General features: G+C 37.9%; 1 protein-coding gene across 4 annotated transcripts in view; it reads right to left on the bottom strand.

Annotated features, from left to right (window-relative positions):
• The window catches only part of ARSB (arylsulfatase B), a 207,448-nt gene that overhangs the window by 69,717 nt on the left and 115,596 nt on the right, over positions 1-22,135 (bottom strand). The gene's annotated exons all lie outside the window — the stretch shown is intronic.

The raw sequence follows: 22,135 nt of genomic DNA on the forward strand, positions 1-22,135 counted from the left end.
CATAGCTTCAGGTCTCATATTTAAGTCATTAATCCATTTTGAGTTGATTTTTATATATGGTGAGTGATAGGGGTTTGGTTTCATTTTATGCATATGGATATCTAATTTTCCCAGCACCATTTATTGAAAAGACTCTCTTCCTCAATAAATATTCTTGATGCCTTTGTCAAGAATCAGTAGGCTATAAATACAAGAATTTATTTCTAGGTTCTCTATTTTCTTCCATTTGTATATGAATCTGTTTTCACACGGGTAACATGCTATGTTGGTTACTATAGCTTTGTAGTATATTTTGAAACCTGGCAGTGTGATGCCTCCAACTTTGTTCTTTTCACTCAGGATTGCTTTGGCTATAGGGTCTTTTGTGGGTCCATACAAATTTTAGGATTTTAAAAAATTTCTGTTGAATGTTACTGGTAGTTAGATAGGGACTGCATTGACTCCGTAGATTGCTTTTGGTAGTAAGATCACTTTCACAATATTTATTCTTCAAATCTAGGAATATGAGATGTCTTTCCATTGCTTGTGTGTCCTCTTCTGCTAGTTTGTTGCTGGCATATAGAAATGCTACTGATTTCCGTATGTTGATTCTGTATCCTTCAACTTTACTGAATTTATCAGTTGTAGGAGTTTTTTGGTAGAGCTTTTAGGGTTTTCTATACATAAGATTATATCATTTGCAAACAGGGACAATTTGACATCCTCCTTTCCATTTTGGAGGCCCTTTATTTATTTATTTTGCCTAATTGCTCTGGCTAGGACTTCCATTACTATGTTGAACAAAAGTGGTGAAAGTGAGCATCGTTGTTTTGTTCCAGATCTTAGGGGAAAAGCTGTCAACTTTTTCCCATTTAGTGTGATGTTTGCTATGGGCTTATGATATATGGCCTTTATTGTGTTGAGGTGTGGTCCTTCTATACCTAATTAGTTGAGTGTTTTTATTATGAAAGGATGTGAATTTTATCCAATTCTTTTTATGTATCTATTGAGATGATCATATGGTTTTATACTTCATTCTGTTGATGTGATGTATCATGTTTATTGATTTGTATATGTTGAATCATTCTTGCAACCTTGGGATAAATTCCACTTGATCATGGTGAATGATCCTTTAAATTTATTTTTATTTTTTGAGATGAGGTCTCACTTTGTTGCCCCAACTGGAGTACAGTGGCTTGATCATGGCTCATTGCAGTTTCAATCTCCCAGACTCAAGCAATCCTCCCACCTCAGCCTCCTTAGTAACTTGGCTATAGGAGCATGCCACCATGACTGGCTAATTTTTAAATTTTTTGCAGAGATGGGATCTCCCTATGTTGCCCAGGCTGGTCTTGAACTCCTGGGTTCAAGTGATGCTCTTGCTTTGGCCTCCCAAAATGCTGGGATTACAGGCATAAGCCACCACACCTGGCTGTGAATGATCTTTTTAATGTGTTGCTGGATTCAGTTTGCTAGCATTTTTGTTGAGGCTTTTTGCATCTATGTTCATTGAGGACACTGGCCAAAGTTTTCTTTTCTTGTTGTATCCCTGTCTGGTTTTGGTATCAGCATAATGCTGGCCTTTTGGAATGGGTTTAGAAGAATTCCCTCCTCTTCAATTTTCTGGAAGAGTTTGGGAAGAATTATTATTAGTTCTCTAAATGTTTTGTAGAATCCTGCAATGAAGTCATCAGGTCCTGGGCTTTTCTTTGATGTGAGATTTTTTTATTACAAGATTCAGTCTTCATTACTTATAATTGGTCTATTCAGGCTTTCTACTTTCTCTTGGTTCAATCTTGGTAGGTTGTATGTATACATGAATTTATTCATTTCCACTAGATTTTCTAATTTGTTGGCATATAGTTGTTCATAATAGTCTCTCTTTATCACTTGTATTTCTATGGTATCAATTGCAATGTCTCCTTTTTTGTTTGCGATTTTAGTTGGACTTTTTACATTCTTGATTCATCTAGCTAATTATTTGTCTGTTTTGTTAATAGTTTCAAAAACCAACCTTTCATTTGATTGATCTTTTGTATTATTTTTTAGTGTCAATTTTGTTTATTTCTGCTTTCATCATTATTGCTTTCCTTCTATCAATTTTGGATTTGGCTTGTTTTTGCTTTTCTAGTTCCTTGAGATATATTGTTAGGTTGTTTATTGGAAATCTTTCTACTTTTTGGAAGTAGGAATCTATTGCCATACACTTTCCTCTTAACACTGCTTTTGCTGTATCTCATAGGTTTTTGATACGTTGTGTTTCTATTTTCATTTGTTTCAAGACATTTAAAATTTTCCTTCTTAACTTCTTTATTGACCCATTGACCATTCAGGGATATGTTGTTTAATTTCCAATTCCATGTATTTGTACAATTTCAAAAATTCCTCATTATTGATTTCTAGTTCTATTCCATTGTGGTCAGGAAAGAGATTTGAGATCACTGCAGTGTGGTGTTTTTCTATAGTAACAAGGTTTTATTCTTTTCTCTTTCTCCTTTGTACATCTGCTCTACTAGTGAGTTTTATATTTGTGTGTGTTTTCATGAGAATGATTATCATCTTTTTGCTACCAGATATAGGAGTCCCTTGAGCATTTCCTGTAAAGCCAGTCTAGTGGTGATGGATTCCTTCAATTTTTGCTTCTCTGGGAGACTCTTTCTCCCTCATTTCTGAAGGGTAGGTTTGCTGGGTGTAGTATTCTTAGCTGACAATTTTGTTTTCTTTTGGTACTGTGAATACATCGTCCAGTTCTCTCCTGGCTTGTCAGGTTTCTGCAGATAAATATGCTGTACCCTAGAATGGCAGAACACAGCTGTTATTTGGGCCCTGGAAGACAGGAAGCAGCCCAGCAATGACTTCACTCCCCAGAGAGAGGGGTGTCTCAGCACCTCAGACTTCAGGAGGCTAGTACAACCCTAGGAAAGAAGGATACTAGAGTTGTTTGGCCTGCAGGATGGGGTGTTTCAGCTCAGCCACTGCTCTGTTTCCCTGGTACACAGGATACCATGTCAGCTCAGCCCTGGGATCTGCAGCTGCTCAGCTCAGCCAGGGCACCAATTCCCCAGAGGGTGATGTGTTATTTCAGCTTGAGTCTGGGAGGTATGACTGTTCTGGGTGAACCAGGCACCATTTCCCCAGGATGCAAGGTGCTGCTTCACCTTAGGCATTGGAGGAGCATGATTTCTCTGAGCAGTCGAAGTACTGTTTTCTCAGGAATCAGGACACCACTTCAGCTCTGGCCTGAGGAGGAAAGGGTAGTGGGAGGTGGAGCAGCTTCACCTCTGCTTGGCCCCTCAGTGAAGCACATAATAGCTGCTCAACTTGGGGATGTCAGGCCATTGGGCTGGGGCAGTTCAGCAGTAGCTTAGCCTCAGGATAAAAGAGAACCATGGACACACGACCTCAGAGCAAGACACATCCAGCCATAGTTCCTAGTTCAAGATGGCATAGCATGGTAGCGATGTGGGCCAGCGAGTGTGGGGTATAGTGTCGGCTCCTTCTCTGGGGAAAGCATGAACAGGTGGACTTTAGGCAGCTCCCTCAGCTAGGCTTAGTGCCTGTGAGGACTGCGGGGGACCCCAGTGCTCAGGTGTGTAGGTATCCATGGTGTTGCTGGGGTTGCTGGGATCCTTTTGTTTACCTCCTTGCAGTAGGGAGAAGTTTCTCCTGGTTCCTTCCCAGCTGCTTCCAGTTGGGGTGAGGGTAGTGGAGGCCTGGCATTTCTTCCCATTCTCTATGTGGCCATCCCAAGTTTCTGTGCTCACCAGGGTATCTGTTACTTCTCTTGTGCACCCCTGTGCTCCGCCTCAGTTATTTTTGTTAAAATGAAGTTGTTTATTCATTGTTCTCGCTGTCTTTTTGAGGGAAAAGAGCACTAGGGTCTTCTAGTCAGCCCTCTTGCTGATGTCACGCTTCTTCAACTTCATTCTTCTGCATGTGGATAGCCAGTTATCCAACACCATTTGTTGAAAAGACTCCTTTTCCCAATGGAACTATCTTGGCACCCTTGTCAAAAATACAATCTGATTTTTTTTTTTTTTTGAGATGGTGTCTCACTCTGTCACCCAAGCTGGAGTGCTGTGGTGCAATCTCTGCTCACTGCAACCTCCACCTCCTGGGTTCAAGCAATTCTCCTGCCTCAGCCTCCTGAGTAGCTGGGACTACAGGCGCATGCCACCAAGCCTGGCTAACTTTTGTATTTTTAGTAGAGACAGGGTTTTGCTAAGTCGGCCAGGCTGGCCTCAAACTCCTGACCTCAGGTGATCCACCCACCTCGGCCTCCCAAAGTGCTGGTATTACAGGTGTGAGCCACTATAACCACCTGTAATCAGTATCTTAATATGTACCGTAGGGATATTAGTACCTTGAACACAAAGCTTTAGCACAGTGACACAATTTCTTCCACAAAGGTGTGTATACCAAAGTAGGCTGGAGAAAAAGCGTATGTTGTATGTTCATAATACGGTTTCAAGCAATATCAAATCTTGTGATCACTTGTGATCTTGTAGAATAAATAGTGGCCCATCAGAACCATAAAATGGTTATGGGTTGGTTATTGCTATACTATAATCATGTGTTAGCGTCTGTCTTCTATATGTCTCTCTCTCCACACACACATACACATGTATTCATTTTTAGGTAATGCTACAAATACTATAGTATAGTGGCCCATCAGAACCATAAAATGGTTATGGGTTGGTTATTGCTATACTATAATCATGTGTTAGCGTCTGTCTTCTATATGTCTCTCTCTCCACACACACATACACATGTATTCATTTTTAGGTAATGCTACAAATACTATAGTATTCCAGGATTCTTCCATCCATCACACAGTTCCAAAGTTCATTACCATACAATCACCAGAAAATGAACTTTCCTTCTGACCAATTTCTGAAGACATCACTCTCTCATATGCAGTACAGCATTGTCTTTGAGAGCAAAGCCTTTCAGGGTGTGCATCCCAGCTCCAGAAATTACAGGCTATATAAACTTGGGTGTTGTTTTTCTTATTAGCAGAATGTAGATAAAAGTACCTATCTTACAGGGTTGTTATAAGAATTACATGAGGCAGCAAAACCACTTTTATTGTAAAATATAGATCCTGATTCTACAGACATGGAAAAAATATAACCAGAAAGACTATAACCTGTGACACAGATACAAAAATAATATGAAGATAAAATGAAACATTAATATTCCTACCTTTTCTTTTTGCTGGCAAGTGCTCCCTTTATGAAACACACTGAGGTAGATATAACTTTAATTTCTAAGACATTTTATGATGTTCTCTCCCATATGAAAGTCTCTTTTTAGAAAAATATCAGTGTCAATATAGCCAAGTCACACAGTCTACTCACTAAAGACTGTATATGAAAAATATACATATTGCAATCTGTTATCTAGGTATTTTCCTTCTTTTTTGCTTTTGGCAGATGGTATAGTTTAGCTGTGTGAGCAACACTGTCTTTATTAGATTGTTGATTTCATTTGTGAAATAAAAATCTCTAATGACTGATGGTGTTAATAGTAAATGGTTTTTCAATAATCACATAAGTTTATGAAATGTCCTGGATTTAGGTGAACCAAGGTAATGGGTGTTTTATTACAGCAAATGTTTGGGCTCCAGGCTGATAGGAACAAAGCAGAGCTTTCTAAGTACCTTCTTTAAGGTAGGCACCCATGGACAGTTCAAGGATTGCCACTGTACAATGTTTACCCCTGCCCCAGCACATACTAATGGTTATGGCAGTAAGTAGACAAAGACCTATGTAAAGAAAATAACAGAACAGTAAGTAGACAAAGACCTATGTAAAGAAAATAACAGAACTATTTGCCACTTAGTGATGAAGACCTACCTCTTTGGCATGTTTTACCCATGCCTATAACAACCAAATTTGTTATTCTGGGATTTCATTTGTTTTGGCCAGGCTAGTTTTGATAACAGTAGCTTGCATTGATAGAACTTATTTTTATGTGCAACACACCATTTAAAATGCTTTATATTTATCATTCATTCAATCCTCAACACTGTGAGGTAGAGACAAGCTTGGCATGGCATAGTTAAGTGACTTACATGATCATGTGGTTAAGAAGGTGATAGGACTGGGTTTGGAACTCAGGCAGACTGACCCCCAAATCCTATCTCTAACCACTACGCTAAATTCTCTGCTCAGTAAAATGTACACATGGCCTCAGTGTCTCCTTGAATGTACAGTGTTTCCATTCATTTGGTTTATTTTTAAGGCTCCATAAACAAATGTCTCTATTAACTACAAATGCTTCTATTAACAAGAGTTAATCATTTTTCTTCACCCTCTTCTCTTGAAAACTTATAAAGTAGTATATCATTGTCTCTAATGATATTTTCTGTATTCTGTTTAAATGTACCCCAAATTTCACATTTTCTAGAGTATTTTTATTTACAAAAACAGGGCAAGGGACAATCACTGATCAGTGACCAGTTTCCAATATGCTATAAATATTTTCTAAAAGTCTACAGTTTCAGACACTGAGATCACAAACTGTCCATTTATAAATAGTTTTCAGTTTTTGATTTTCATTTTCCTACTAGTTGAAGGGTGGGGCAACAAAACATTTCCCATAAATAAATTAAATGCTATTACATTCCATACATCTTTTATCAGTAACTGCTGACCATCTGTCATAAAAGACACACCCTGAAAGGCAGTATCAAATTTTTAGAAATAGCAATGACAATATTTTCTGAGAAGAAATTTTGAAGGAAAAAAAACCCATTTACTAATGAAAACATTGACGAAGACATCCACAGGGTAATGTCAGACCTGTTAACCCCCTGTAAGCACCATCATCATCGTTATCATCTTCATTCCCAGCACTGAGTTCTTCTGATGTTCCAGGCATGGTGCTAAGTGTTTCAAACACATTCTCTCACTAAATCCTCATATAGATGTCTACAGGATATTTGTTACATTTGTACAGACAAATGTAACTATTATTACATTTTACACGAGGAAATTAATGCTTTAAAGATTGCCCAAGTAACTAATGGAGGAGACAGGATTTAAACCAGATCTAATCAAAGAGTACTCATTTTTAACCACTATCCCAGTGAAATTCCTTACAGTACTTATTTTCTTCATTAAGGGTGTGTGCGTAGGATGGGCAGGTGATATCTGGTTTGTGTAAATCTCACGCTTCCTGAAAAGCCATTTCAACATGCAAATATCACCATAAATTAAGAGTATAGACATGGAAATTAGAAAATACTGATGAAATTCAGTGAGGAAATATGTAAATTGAATTCATTGGTTTTAGAGTTATATATGGAAAGATATTTTTTCATGTACATTTTTATTAAGAAGGCTTATTAAGTTTTTTAAGCAGCCTACTCAAGAAAAAAGTAATATCAAAAATCACTGAATCATACCCTTAATATAATCTTTTCCTTTTCATTACTGAAAAATAATTGGAAGGACTTCTGGGTTAATGTCAGGATAAACTACAGGGCCTAATATGCCTTTCTTCCAATTTCCATTTTAATACCCACAAAGAATTACAAAAAGATGAAAACTGGCAACAACATTGGAAACTAAAGAGAAGACCAGACGCCAAAGTCCCAAGGGGATTTTCACTAATGCCAATGCTGAAGATATTAACAACATATTCTTGGATTCTGCCATAAGAATCAAAACCTGATCCCAAAGAAAATAGAAGATGAATTTACTGCTTGCCTCCACCAAACGATGGGATTCAGGGGCTATGCTAAACAAACAAACAAAAAAAATGAGTGATGATCTTCAATGAACTGTCCTTAGAGAGGGACCATTGTGCCTCCTCTCACCCAGATCACTAGCTACTTTCCTCTCTATGTCCACCCCAGTAGCAAGCAGCAGGCTAACATGGAAGAGACCAGGCATGAGATGTAGCTTCCTGGAACGTGAAACCACTAACAAAACAATCTGGAACAACCTCAGAGGACTCCATACTGTAAGTGTAGGATAGAAGCCGTTTTATCCAAAAGATTGAGAAAGTAGGGAATCAAATAATATAGCTTTCCTTAAACTTTAGTTTGAACTTAAAAACATAGATAGATAATCACTTGGTAGTCTTTGAATGCAAGGATACTGGTTGGAGTTTCCTAACATCTATATTTCACAAACCATATGTATCATGTTTTTCTTAAAGTGGAACAAGAACCTAAGAACAGGTGAATTTTTAGATTTTCATAGAATAATGGTGGCCATCTAAATTTTAAATCCCTTCATACATTCTCCTTAAAAACCATATTGATAAAGAAAGAAAGTAAAATCAACCAAAGCACAAGCCTACAACACAAGCCAGAGACAGGGCCTATTTAAACCCTGGGTGAAGTGAGGAAATAATCCTGAGACCTGAAGAGTCAGGGCTGGTACCCAACCTAGGTCAGAGTCAGGCTAGGCCTATGCAAAAGAGGATGAGGGGTTACAAGAGGGGTAAATTAGACCATTTTCATGCTGCTGATAAAGACATACCCAAGACTGGGCAATTTACAAAAGAGAGAGGTTTAATTGGACTTAGAGTTACACATGGCTGGGGAAGCCTCACAATCATGGCAGAAGGCAAGGAGGAGCAAGTCCCATTTTACATGGATGGCAGCAGGCAAAGATAGAATGAGAAAGATGCAAAAGTGGAAACCCCTGATAAAACCATCAGATCTTGTGAGACTTATTTATTCATTACCATGAGAACAGTATGGAGGAAACCACCCCCATGATTCAATTATCTCCCACTGGGTCCCTCCCACAACACGTGGGAATTATGGGAGTACAATTCAAGATGAGATCTGGTGGGGACACAGCCAAACCATATCATTCTTCCCCCGGCACCTCCCAAATCCCATGTACTCCTATTTCAAAACCAGTCATGCCTTCCCAACAGTCCCCCAAACTTTTAACTCATTTCAGCATTAACTCAAAAGTCAACAGTGCAAAGTCTCATCTGAGACAAGGCAAGTCCCTTCCACCTATGAGCCTATAAAATCAAAAGCAAGCTAGTTATTTGTAAATCCAATGGGGATAAAGATATTGGGTAAATACAATCATTTCAAATGGGAGAAATTGGCCAAAACAAAGGGGCTACAGGGTCCATGCAGGTCTGAAATCTAGCAGGGCAGTCAATCCAGCAGGGTGCAACCTCCCTCCTGGGTGCCTTCACAGGCTGGCATTGAATGTCTGTGGCTTTTCTAGGTGCATGGTGCAAGCTGTCAGTGGGTCTATCATTCTAGAGAACAATGGCACTCTTCTCACAGCTCCACTAGGCAGTGCCCTAGTAGGGACTGTATGTAGGGGTTTTGACCCCACATTTCTCTTCCACACTGCCCTAGCAGAGGGTCTCCATGAGGACCCTAGCCCTGCAGCAAACTTCTGACTGGGCATCCAGGCATTTCCATACATCTTCTGAAATCTAGGTGGAGGTTCCCAAACCCCAATTCTTGACTTCTGTGCACTGGCAGGCCCATCGCAATGTGGAAGCTGCCAAGGCTTGGAGCTTGCATCCTCTGAGGCTATGGCCCGAGCTCTATGTTGGCCCCTTTCAGCAATGGCTATAGCGGCTGGGACAGAAGGCACCAAGTCCCTAGGCTGTACTCAGCACAGGGACCCTAGGCCTGGCCCCCAAAACCACTTTTTACTCCTAGGCCTCCAGTACTGTGATAGGAAGGGCTGTCATGAAGACCTCTGCCATGAAGACCTCTGCCATGAAATGTTTTGCTGCCCTGGAGATATTTTCTCTATTGTCTTGGGGATTAACATTCTGCTCTTGATTACTTATGCAAATTTCTGCAGACTGCTTGAATTTCCCCTCAGAAAATGGATTTTTTTTCTATTGTGTTGTCAGGCTGCAAATTTTCCAAACTTTTATGCTCTGCTTCCCTTATAAAACTGAATGCCTTTAACAGCACCCAAAACACCTCTTGAATGCTTTGCTACTTAGAAATTTCTTTTGCCAGATACCCTAAATCATCTCTTTCAAATTCAAAATTCCACAAATCTCTAGGGCAGGGGCAAAATGTCACCAGTTTCTTTGTTAAAACATAGAAAGAGTCACCTTTGCTCCAGTTCCCAACAAGTTCCTCATCTCCATCTGAGACCAGCTCAGCCTGGACTTTATTGTCCATATTGCTATCACAATTTTGGGCAAAGCCATTCAACAAGTCTCTAAGAAGTTCCAAACTTTCCCACATTTTCCTGTCTTCTTCTGAGCCCTCCAAACTGTTCTAACCTCTGCCTATCGCCCAGTTCCAGAGTTGCTTCCACATTTTCAGGTATCTTTTCATGGGTGCCCCACTCTACTTAACCAATTTACTGTATCAGTCTGTTTTCATGCTGCTGATAAAGACATACCCAAGACTGGGAAATTTACAAAAGAGAGAAGTATAATTGGATTTACAGTTTCACATGGCGGGGGAGGCCTCACAATCATGGTGGAAGGCAAGGAGGAGCAAGTCACGTTTTACATGGATGGTGGTGGGCAAAGAGAGCGCTTGTGCAGGGAAACTCCCCCTTATGTTACCATCAGATCTTGTGAGACTTATTCACTATCATGAGAACAGCATGGGAAAGACCTGCCCCCATGATACAATTACCTCCCACGGGGTCCCTCCCACAACATGCGGGAATTCAAGATGAGATTTGGGTGAGGACGCAGCCAAACCATATCAAGGGGAAAGGACTCAAATCATGTCTGGTAAGGCAAACTCCAGAAAGAGAAGGTTTCACCCAAGGGACAAAATGTTGATAGAGGTCTCATACCTGACAGAGCACTGACCAGTGGGGAGTAGAAAGGGAGTCCAAGGAAGTAACTTGGAAAAAGAAGTGTGCAGGACAAGAGGGGCTGCCTTGGGCAAGTACCAATGCTGAGAGGAGCAGCTGAAGAACAAGTGTCCTTTGGAAGATGGATGGTAAAGGGAAAGAAGGACATGGCCAAAGATCAGGGTTCTATTACAACAACACAGTATCATAGAATCATGAGAAGGCAGACCAGAAAGAAAGGGGCTGCATTTATCAAAGAAACTGCACTTCACTGTATCAACAGACAGTGCTCTTGAAGCACCTGAAGTAAATGAAATTATCCAAATCCTACCCCTACGATTGCCTGCTATTGTAGATCCAGGAAAAGTCAACATACATACACATGAACAAAACCAAAAAGAACTCAGCATCTATACAACGTTACCATATGAGTTAAAAAAAAAATAGAAAATGAGAATTCCAAAACTTTGGCAAATGAAAACATTCTCTTACTATGGAAAAACAGTCATAAGGCAGAGGAAAACTGTTACAGGATAGCTCAACATGAATTAAATATACTGAAATCAGCAACTGCCAATACTAAAAAAACAACAACCATGATTCCGAAACTGTAAAATGCAGACATCACACTTTTTAAAGGAAAGGAACTGGGGAAAACAAAACAAAACAAAAAGACAAAATCTGAGAAATGACAAGACATTATATATGACATTCTCTATGTGAAAGCATGTAGAGAATAGAAATAAAAATAGAAAAGAAAATTAATTCAAAATAAAGAAAGAGGCAAAGAGGATAAGAGAGAAACTGACAGAAACCAAATTTATGTAAAGAAGATTCAATAATACCCATAACTGGGAGTTCCTGAAGAAGAAAAAACAATGGAATATTTAAAACTATAATTTTCAAAAACTCTGAAATAAAAAAAGATCTGAATATACAAAGTGAAAGAATGCACTTTGTATCTGGGAAAATTTACCCAGTATGGTCACCTTTGAGACACATCTGGAAAAAAATAGATTTTAAATAATAATTATAATAATAGTGTTAATAAAAATCTTCTGAGTGCCCAGACAAAAACACAAAGTCACTTGCAAAGAAATAAAATCAGGCTGATATTAGACTTATCAACAGTAACATAGAAAACAAGTAAAGATTAGGGTAACATTTTCAAGAAACTCAAAGAAAGAAAGTGTGGGACAGGGGTTTTATTTTAACAAACTGAGCTCCTGCTCAATTATCAAAGTTGTAGAAAATGTTTTAATAAACATGCAAGAATTCAAAAAATCCTGAGAAATCTAATGAAGGATGAATTCCTCCAACATAGAGATAATTGTGAACACTTTAGAAATAGATGGTGGTCAGTATTGAATATATTGCTGTAGATCTAAAACTAAAACAAAATTATGGATAAAGAGAGAACAGTATTACATAGTACATGCTTTGATAAGGTAGGAATAATACTACCAATCACGAAACTGAAAGAGAATGAATAAAGTTGTATAAGTTGCTTGATTTCCTTATGGGTAATAAGTAGAAGCTGAAGATGTCATTTAAAGGTGACAAACCAAATAGTGGAATCTAAGTAAGAAAAAAGGGACTAAGGGAATTCTATAAAGGTATTTGTATAATGGTGAACAGTAGAATAAAATACAAATTTTTCCAAATATTAAAGAACTCTAAATAAAAGGTCAAAGATAAAAAGTAAATGTAACAAAACAATGACAAAACTAAGAATAGAAATTAAAATATTTATAAATATATGTAAACTCATCTACCAAAATAAAACATTACAAACTGGATCATAAAGAAAAACCTAACACTATACTTAACAACTACAGAGTACATATTCTTTTCAATTACATCTGAGATGGAAAACAAGAAAGACCATCCACTAGGCCAAGTCTTAAATTGGAAAGAATTAGTCCAGGAGCAATGGCTCATGCCTATAATCCCAGCGTTTTGGGAGGCTGAGGCAGGAGGACTGCTTGAGCCCAGGAGTTTGAGACTAGCCTAGGCAACATAGTGAGACCTGCCTCTACAAAAGAAAAATGTAAAAATTAGCTGGATGTAGCAGCACATGCCTGTAGTGCCAGCTACTTGGGAGGCTGGGGTGGAAGGATTGCTTGAGCCCAGAAAGCAGAGGTTAGAATGAGCTATTATTGCACCACTGCACTCCAGCTTGGGTGACAAATTGAGATCCTGTCTCTGTTAAAAAACAAGTAATTGAAATAATAAAAAGCATTTCAGTTATTTGTGGTCCACAAAACCACACCTGAAATAAACTAGAAATCAATAATATAACTAGGGAAAAACCCAAAATCTGGAAACTAAACAACGCACTTCTAAATACATGGGTTAAAGAAAAAAATCACCATTTGCACCATTCCCCATAGAATACATTCTTTCATATGAAATAATGCATTTCTACTCCATTCAAACGTAAATAATATTAATAATATAAAGAATTCTTGTTAAATTCTTTCTGCTCAAGATTCTGTAGACATTACTTTATTGTCTACTGGTGAGTACCATTATAGCACAGTGAACCAGGTAAAGGCAAACAAAAACAAGACAGGATTGCAGTTTTGGTATCTGACAAGGTGGAATTTATGCCAAAATTACTGGTAAGTATCATGATTGAAAGATGAAACAAACATACTCTTTCATTTTTAATATTAAATATTTATATTATTAATTTCTTTTTTTTGAGATAGAGTCTCACTCTTTCACCCAGGCTGAAGTGCAGTGGCAAGATCTCGGCTCACTGCAACCTCCACCTCACAGGTTCAAGCGATTCTCCTGCCTCAGACTCCCAAGTAGCTGAGACTACAGGTGCATGCCACCACACCCAGCTAACTTTTGTATTTTTAGTAGGGGTGGGGTTTCACCATGCTGGCCAGGCTGGTCTCGAACTCCTGGCCTCAAGTCATCTGCCTGCCTCAGCCTCCCAAAGGGTTGGGATTACAGGCATGAGCAACTGCACCCAGCCTATATTATTATTTATGTTTGATGGTAACAGAAATATATTATTTCATATGAAAAATTTGGAAGAACTCATCATTTATATACCTCTACTGAAAATATTAATCAACTGATCAAAAGATTAATTAAACTTAAGAACTGAAGAATGGGAAAATTATAAACAAAAATGTTGGTAACATTAAACATAATTTCATATATATATATATAATTTCACTACATGTGATTACAAAGTAGAATGAAGAAGAAACTTGTTTTGAAAGAAGAGTTATAAGATTTAAAATATTCTACTGCAAAAAGCTCGGTCTGTGCTACTAGATCAAATTAAAAAACACTTGAAAATGAGAAATAAGCAAGAAAACATTGGTAAAGAAAGTAAAGGCACACTAAATTTGTCTTTGGATACTTCTGCTTCCAGCCAAATTAGATTTACTTAACCTTCTTGCCTCAAACAACACAAAGAAAAAGGGACAGAATATTTAAAACTTTTCAAAATACTGGCTATCAGGCAAAGAACAATTCTTGAAAGATGGAAAACAAAGCAGGTGAGTTTTTATCATTGCCCAGTTTACTGCATTGAGAGAATTTCCAAGTCCTGGTGCAGGGAAAGGCACCTAAAGTGTAGCCCAGTGGATTCCTTGAGTTGAGGAGACAGAGCTGAGAGCCCAGAGAGACCGAAGGAGCTTGAGCTCTTAGGACAGAGGACCAAAGAGAAAGCTGCACAGAATGAGAATCCTGGAAATCTGCAGAAGATCCCTTAGAGCAAGGGTCCCCAACAAAGACTGTGGACTGGTACCCATCTGTGGCCTGCTAGAAACTGGGCCTCACAGCAGGAGGTGCGCGACTGGTTAGCAAGCATTAAGGCCTGAGCTCTGCCTCCTGTCAGATTAGCGGCAGCATTAAATCCTCAGAGGAGTGCGAACCCTGTTGTGAACTGCGCATGCGAGGGATCTTGGTCGCGTGCTTCTTATGAGAATCCAATGCCTGATGATCTGAGGTGGAACAGTTTCATCCTGAAACTATCCCTCCACCAACCCTGGTCGGTGGAAAAACTGTCTCTCACAAAACCAGTCCCTAGTGCCAGAGAGTTTGGGGACCACTTAGAATATTTCGCTGAGTACTGATAAAAAGATGCCCGTGAGTGAACTACTCACAACATGGGAAAGAACCACCTGAAAGGATTAAGGGGAAGAGTGCTCAGTATTCACACAGGATTTGGAACAGTACCTGCTCCCATAAGCCAGCCTAGAAAACTCACAGGCTGCTGTAAGAGGGTTTGACTAGAGAGGGTTTGACTCAGTAGTGGAGTATGATTAGCCATAGAGTGAGCACTGCTCTGGAGCTGCCTAATAAATCCTAAAGGCAATGCTCAAAAGGATCAAACTGTTTCCAAATAACTTAACTGCATTTCAGAACAAAGGAAGAAGCTTTATAAGAATACAAAAATATCCAGCACTCAACAGGGTAAAATGCACAATGCTTGGAATCAAATCGAAGACCAAAAGGGATGGAAATATGACCTGTACAACAAGGAGAATAATTAATCACAACCAACCCAGAAGTGGTATAGATGTTGGAATTAGCAGGGGACATTAAAACATTTATTATAACTGTATTCTCTATGTTCAGGAAGTTAAGTAGTTACAGGGAGGATATTAAAAAGACCCAAGTGGAGCTTCAAGAAGTGAAAGCTACAATGCATGAGATGAAAAACACATTGCATGAAATTGATGAAGATTAGACATAGAGAAAAAATATAAAACCTTAAAGACTTAGCAACAGAAACTGTCCAAAATAAAACAAAGAGAAAACATATATATTTTTTTTTAAATGAAAAGAGCATTAGTAAGCTGGGGGGACAACTTTAAGTATCCAAGTGAAAAGCATGAATATGTACATTGCTGTCAGCTTAATTTACAGGTTTAATTTCACTCAATATAATTTATGAGAAGCTTTTCTTTTAACTTAATAAAATAATTTTAGAGTTCACTAGGAAAAATTAAAAAGTAAGACTTGTCAAGAAAATTTTATAAAGGCAATATAACGAAGGAGAGGCTGATAACCATTTCTACCAGATAACATACTCGAAAAAGACAATGATTACAACAGTCAGGTGCCAGCCTGAGAACAGATAAGACAGTGGGCTAAAACAGAGGGCCCCAAGAGAGATCACAGTACTCATCAGAACTTAAAACCTAAAGTAGTGCCATCAATCAGTGAAAAGGGAATTACTATTCTATAATCAGTCTGAGTTGTCTTGTTAATATGTGGAATGAAGCATCATTTTATGTGATTTTTTTCTTGAAGTATCCATTTTAGATCAGAGGTTCTTAACATTTAGCTCATGGACCATCATGCTTTATTTGGCTTCATGGCATCTGTAAAACTGAGGTGAAAAGATTTGCTTTTCCTTTAACCTTCTTCTTGAAATAATATTGACAGTGGGGGAAAAGTTTTTATAATGACATATTATTAAGATATTTTACATCATCAGATAATATTCAGTTGTCACCACTGTCATGTTATGACATCTAAAAGTGTTTCCCAGTGATGATAAAAATTCCTACCATTATGATCAGGAGGTTTGTTTTTTGTTTTTGTTTCGTGAGACAGGGTCTTGCTCTGTTGCCCAGGCTGGAGTGCAGGGGCATGATCACAGCTCACTGCAGCCTCAAGCTCCTGGGCTCAAGTGATCCTCCTGCCTCAGCCTCCTGAGTAGCTGGGACTATGGGTGTGTACCACCACACTTAGCTAATTTTTGTATTTTTTGTAGAGACGGGTTTCGCTATGTTGCCCGGGCTGGTCTCCAACTCCTGGGCTCAAGCAATCCTCTCTCCTTGGCATCTCAAAGTGCTGGAATTATAGGCATGAGCCACCACACCTGGTCTGCTTATGTTTTACATTGTTTAATTAAAGATAAAATAATTAAAAAGAAACTTGTGAAGTACTAATCTTTTGATTTTCCTTTTTGTTAACCAACCTTATGACATGTCTTCAAACAAACTATAGGCTGCTTATTGAGTTGAAAAGCAGAAAAACTACACAGAATTGGAAAGAGCTTAGAGAAGTCATGTCCCCTAGAAATGACAAACATGGTCTGTGGCTTGGAAAGAAGAAAAACTGAAGCAGTTGAAGGAGCTCCTATTGTAAATAATGTCACCCACTCCAGAACTGCTGATATTTCTTCTAATATTTTAATATTTTGAAGCAGTCCTAAGAAAAATTCATAACTATACAGCTAATAAAACCTCTGATGCTCTCAGCACAGACAACTGTTTTTCATCCATTACTGGCATTCCTATTTCATGAGCCTCTTCAAATTTTCAAAAACTACCATCATCTCAAACGTGGTATTTCCATTTCTGGAAAAAAGTTTCAGACCTCTGGGCACAGATTGGGAGTCTCTTGACATTTGGCTGTCCATTTGTTTTTGCTGCTTTGAAAAAGACACACCAGACGTCAATGTGACTGGGCAATTTCTATATCAGCAGGCAGGGGTGCCAAATGTTCTGCCACCGATTCTGAAAGAAGGCTTGCCTAGTGCTGCGAGAAGTCAGTAGGCCCAACTCTGAATTATTATTTCAGGAATTTTTATCAAGCAAAGGGAACAGAATGAGAGAAGTTCTTTGCTTTCTAAATAGAAACTTGCTGAATTTCCAGAAAACGAGTCTTAAAATGCTTGATCAAACTTTGGGCAGAAATTTTATTTTAAAATAAAACAAAAAGAGGACAGGCGTAGGGGCTCACACCTGTAATCCTAGCACTTTGGAAGGTCAAGGCGGGCGGATCACCTGAGGTCAGGAGTTCGAGACCAGCCTGACCAACATGGAAAAAATCTCGTCTCTACTAAAAAAAAAAAATACAAAATTAGCTGGGCATAGTAGTGGGTACCTATGATCCCAGCTACTTACTTGAGAGGCTGAGGCAGGAGAATCACTTCAACCTGAGAGGCGGAGGTTTGCTCTCCAGCCTGGGCCATAAAAGCAAAACTCCGTCTCAAAAAAAAAAAAAAAAAAGAACAACAACAAGGAAAGCCCATTATCTCATGATTTAGCCTAGCTGGACAATAATTTTGCCCGTATCTTTTGGTTAAAGCCCTGCAGTCACCACTATGGATGCTGCTGAAGAACAAAGTGCCCCTGTTACATGAGAGATTGATTGCTAGGAGAATGTGGTAACACTGAGGAAAGATCTGCAATTTGGAGCTAAGGGTGATTAGACTTCCCAATTTCTCTGCAGTCAGAAGCAAACATGAGCCAAACTCTTAAAAGTTACTTCTAATCAACATAATCTTAAGGTTGAAATGTCGAATTATAATCCAAAACACAGCTAAATGGACAAATATCGATGAGGTGAACTTTGCCAAAGATAATAACCTCAGTAAATTGGGGACAAACAATATTACTCAAAATGAATTCAACTATTTTTCGATGCAAGCCTACCCTCACCTGGCAAAGTGTGCTATAAAGCTTTGATTCGGTGTGCTATTGTGTCCTTATGCAAGCCAGCATTTACAACATTTTTGGCACCAAAACAAAACAAAAATCAAAACTGATTGGATATCAAGCATGCCACAAATGCTGCTATCTCAAAATCGCTCGAAACTTTCTCCTACTTCAAGCCAAACCTCTACAGCCTTTATATTGAAAGTTGATGATAACCTGAATTGAAGTTCAAGTTTTGCTTTGCTTGGAAATTTTTGTTTTATTTCCTTTTTACCATGAAGTAGGCATAAGTTTTGCATTAAAATGAGCAAAAGGGGCATAGGCTTGTAAAGAATGTTTTAGAAAGAATGTGTAATCAATTTCTAATATCATAAAATAGGTAATATCTAGATTTTTGTGCATATGTTTAGGTACTTTTTTCTTGTAAGTTCACAGTTTTCATTGGTCTCAAAGAGGCCAATAATCTTAAAAAACTGCCAAAAAAATTACTCCTCTGACTTAGATACCGACCTCACATAACACACACACCATCTTGCAACAATTTAAGAATTATGGCTGGGTGCAGTGGCTCACACTTGTAATCCCAGAGCTTTGGGAGGCCAAGGCAGGTGGATTGCTGCCGGCTAGGAGTTCAAGACCAGCTTGACCAACATGGCGAAAGCCAGGCTCTACTAAAAACACAAAAATTAGCTGTGCACATTGATGTATACCTGTAATTCCAACTACTTGGGAAGCTGAGACATGAGAATCACTTGAACCCAGGAGGTGAAGACTGTAGTGAGTCAAGATTGCACCACTGCACTCCAGTGGGTGACAGACCAAGACTCTGTCTCAAAAAAAAAAAAAAAAAAAAGAGAAAGAAAAAAAATACATGGAAGAAAATAAAATCACAACACTTAGCAGAAAATATAGATATTTAGCATATTTGAAGCTGAGAAAAAGCTTTCTGAACAAAAAAGCAAGAGAAAAACATTTCATTGATAAATAAACATGGGAAAGACATCCCTGTAGAAGACATCAACAAAAAGACAAATAAAACAAGAAAAATATTTGCAAGAAATACAACAGTCAAAAAACCTGACATAAAGGAGCAAACAAATCCACAAGAAAACACCCACTTTTCAGTAAAATAAGTGTAAAAACATATGGAATGAATGCTTTCAAAAGAGAAAATACAAATGGAATATAAAAAGTTCAACATTAATCTCCATAATAATAAAAAATCAAGTTAATACAAGACCATTTTGTCTATAATATTAGCAAAGATTATTTTTAAAAGGTTTATAAGGAAAAGCTATGAGGAAGACGAGCATTTTCTATGGCTGTGGAATAACAGCACATTAGTACTGGCTTTTTAGAAAGCAATTTTGTAATGTGTATCAAATGCTTTTAAAATAATGTAGGGGCCACCCTTGGCCATCTGAAAGTTCACTGAAAAATCAGCTCACAAAAGGTAGAATAACAGGAAAAAAGGCATACCAAATTATTTAATGTGTATATATGGGAGTCTTTAGAAGACCCAAAGATATAGAGGAAATTGTTCATTTTTATGCATAGGTTTAACAAAGTATGGACAGCTGTGTAGAAATATAAATGGACAAAAGGGTATGCTCCAATACTAATAGCCTGACTGGGGAAACCCAGCAAGGTCTGTCTGCCTAGATTCTTCTTGGCCTCTCTGGGTATGCATTCCTTCCTTCTGGGTGTAGGGGAAGACCCGCTCTGGAATGGGAGTCTTATGACCTACAGTTAAACAAGGTTGGCCAGATAACTTTTTTATGGCCCCTTTTTACACAAATAGGGCAGAGGGAAAATTAGAGTAATATTTCTAGGTTTAATGATTAGCCCTGGCAAGAAGGGGTTCTGGTTTCTATGACCCATCTTGGGGAAGAAGGATTCTAGTTTCTATGGCTTGCCTGAGGTAAAAATGAGAATGAGAGACAAGAGGGCAGAAAGAGGTCAGAGAAAAACTTTGGTTGCTGAGGCTGCTTCTGGGGCCTCCATTTTGGGGTATTATTTTTCAAGCCAAACATTGCTCAGTTTCTTTAGCTCAGTGATTTAATTTCAAATCATTTATATCTAAGGGAAAAAATCCAAAATGTAGACAAAGAGTTCATGTAGAAAGAGTTCATTTCAGAGCTATTGTTTTAAAAAACTAAAAAAGAAAGTCAAGGGAAAAGTTAAGTATATCAAGGTATATCCATGTGATTGACTATGCAGTGACTGAAATAGTGTTTGCAGTGAGTTTCCTGGATAACACAATCTAAAACCAATTGTCTGTTAATTAAGGAAAAAAGATGTAGTAAAAAAAATGCTGAAAAGAAAAATTTTAAGGAAATATGACAAAATGTTCATAGTAGCTGTTTCTAGGTAAGATCTGAGTGATTATTTTTATTTTTTGTAGTTTGCAAATTATCTACAATAACATATATTACACTCCGGGAAATTAAATTTAACATATCAAGTTTAGATCATGGATAGAGGCAGAAATGTTCTAAAGAAAAAGAAAAGAAGTCATCTCATATGAATGAGCAAATAATGAGTACAAAGTTTCAAAATTTCTAGTGAGAGAAAAGGTTTTATTGCTGTTTATCAGCTTAGCTGTTCAGTGGCATTAATTTTTCTGTGACTAGAATGCTGTTGAGTGTTCTCGAAATGGAAAATCATAAACTGATCATTGTCTCCAAATTGACAAATCAACTTTTCAGGCAAGAATAAGAAGAAACAGTTTGAGGCTAGTGTGGATTTACAAATAATATGAAAATAATATGACTTATAAGAACTAAAATAATGTTTAGAAATGGTGAAGAAATGGCTACCCAATGCTATGAATGTTGCTGCTTGAAAAGTGATCTTTAAAATTTAATATATTCTCCAAGGAAAACACGGAACTTTGAGTTGCAAAATAATTTAAAGAAGGTTATAAAGCTAATTAAATCAGATTTTCCTTTGGGTTTGTAAGAGATGAGGACCTTACCTAGTCTCACGCTTCTGGATGAGGCCTATTAGAGAGGAACTGATAGACCATGTTGTAAGAGGTTGAGTGGCCTGGCTGAACTCTTCTTCTATCCATTCCTGAACTCATGGAACTTTAAACTTTAATGTTAAAACTTGAATAACTATCAAACTTCCTTTTTAAAAAATAATTGTAGGCTGCTGAACACTACTATTTTTTTTAACATTGATTATTAATTACAGAAAAAATGATAATATAAAAAGTTAAGAAATTATATATCCTGCAACTGGAGAATGGTTAAAGTATGGTATTTCCAGAGTGTTGAATACAATGATTATGTTCAGCATGGACTATAAACTTAAATGTCTACAGAGACTAGGTAGGTAACATAAATGAGTGCAGTGGCCCTGTATTAGAACTTGAGAGCAATAGAGATTGAAGATTTGAAGGGTGAATACTTCATCTACAGAAGGCAGCCACTATTTGGTTCCAGTCAGTTGTTGGTCTTCTTCAGTGTTGTCAGAATTTCCTGTTTTTAAAGCACTTATATTTGGAAATAATTTCAAATTTACAAAAAGTTGCAAAAATAAGATTTAACAAAAGAATACCTATGCACTTTACTTACCTTCTTTTATTTATTAATTTTGCAGTCCATTTGAATTCTCTCTGTACACATGTACATACACACACACACACACACACACACACACACACAATTTTTTTCAGAACCATTTGAGGGTATGTTAAATACATCATGGCTCTTTACTCCTAAATACTCCATTGTGTATTTCCTATAACTAGAAACCTAAAACCTACTGTTCTTCAGCTGGGACACCTGGAGTGGGATGAAGAGATGGCATGAGGAAGTCCTCTCCCCTGGCCAGTAGAGGACAGTCAATCAGCTGCTACTCCCAAACAGAGCGGTAACCCCAAACAGAGGTTGAAAATCACTGCACTAGACAATTGTCATTATAAAAATAATACCTCCAATATATGCATATTCA

This window comes from Aotus nancymaae, unplaced genomic scaffold (genome assembly GCF_030222135.1).
Source record: "Aotus nancymaae isolate 86718 unplaced genomic scaffold, 86718_ANA_hifiasm-v0.15.2.pri h1tg000014l, whole genome shotgun sequence".
Classification (NCBI taxonomy): Eukaryota; Metazoa; Chordata; class Mammalia; order Primates; family Aotidae; genus Aotus; species Aotus nancymaae.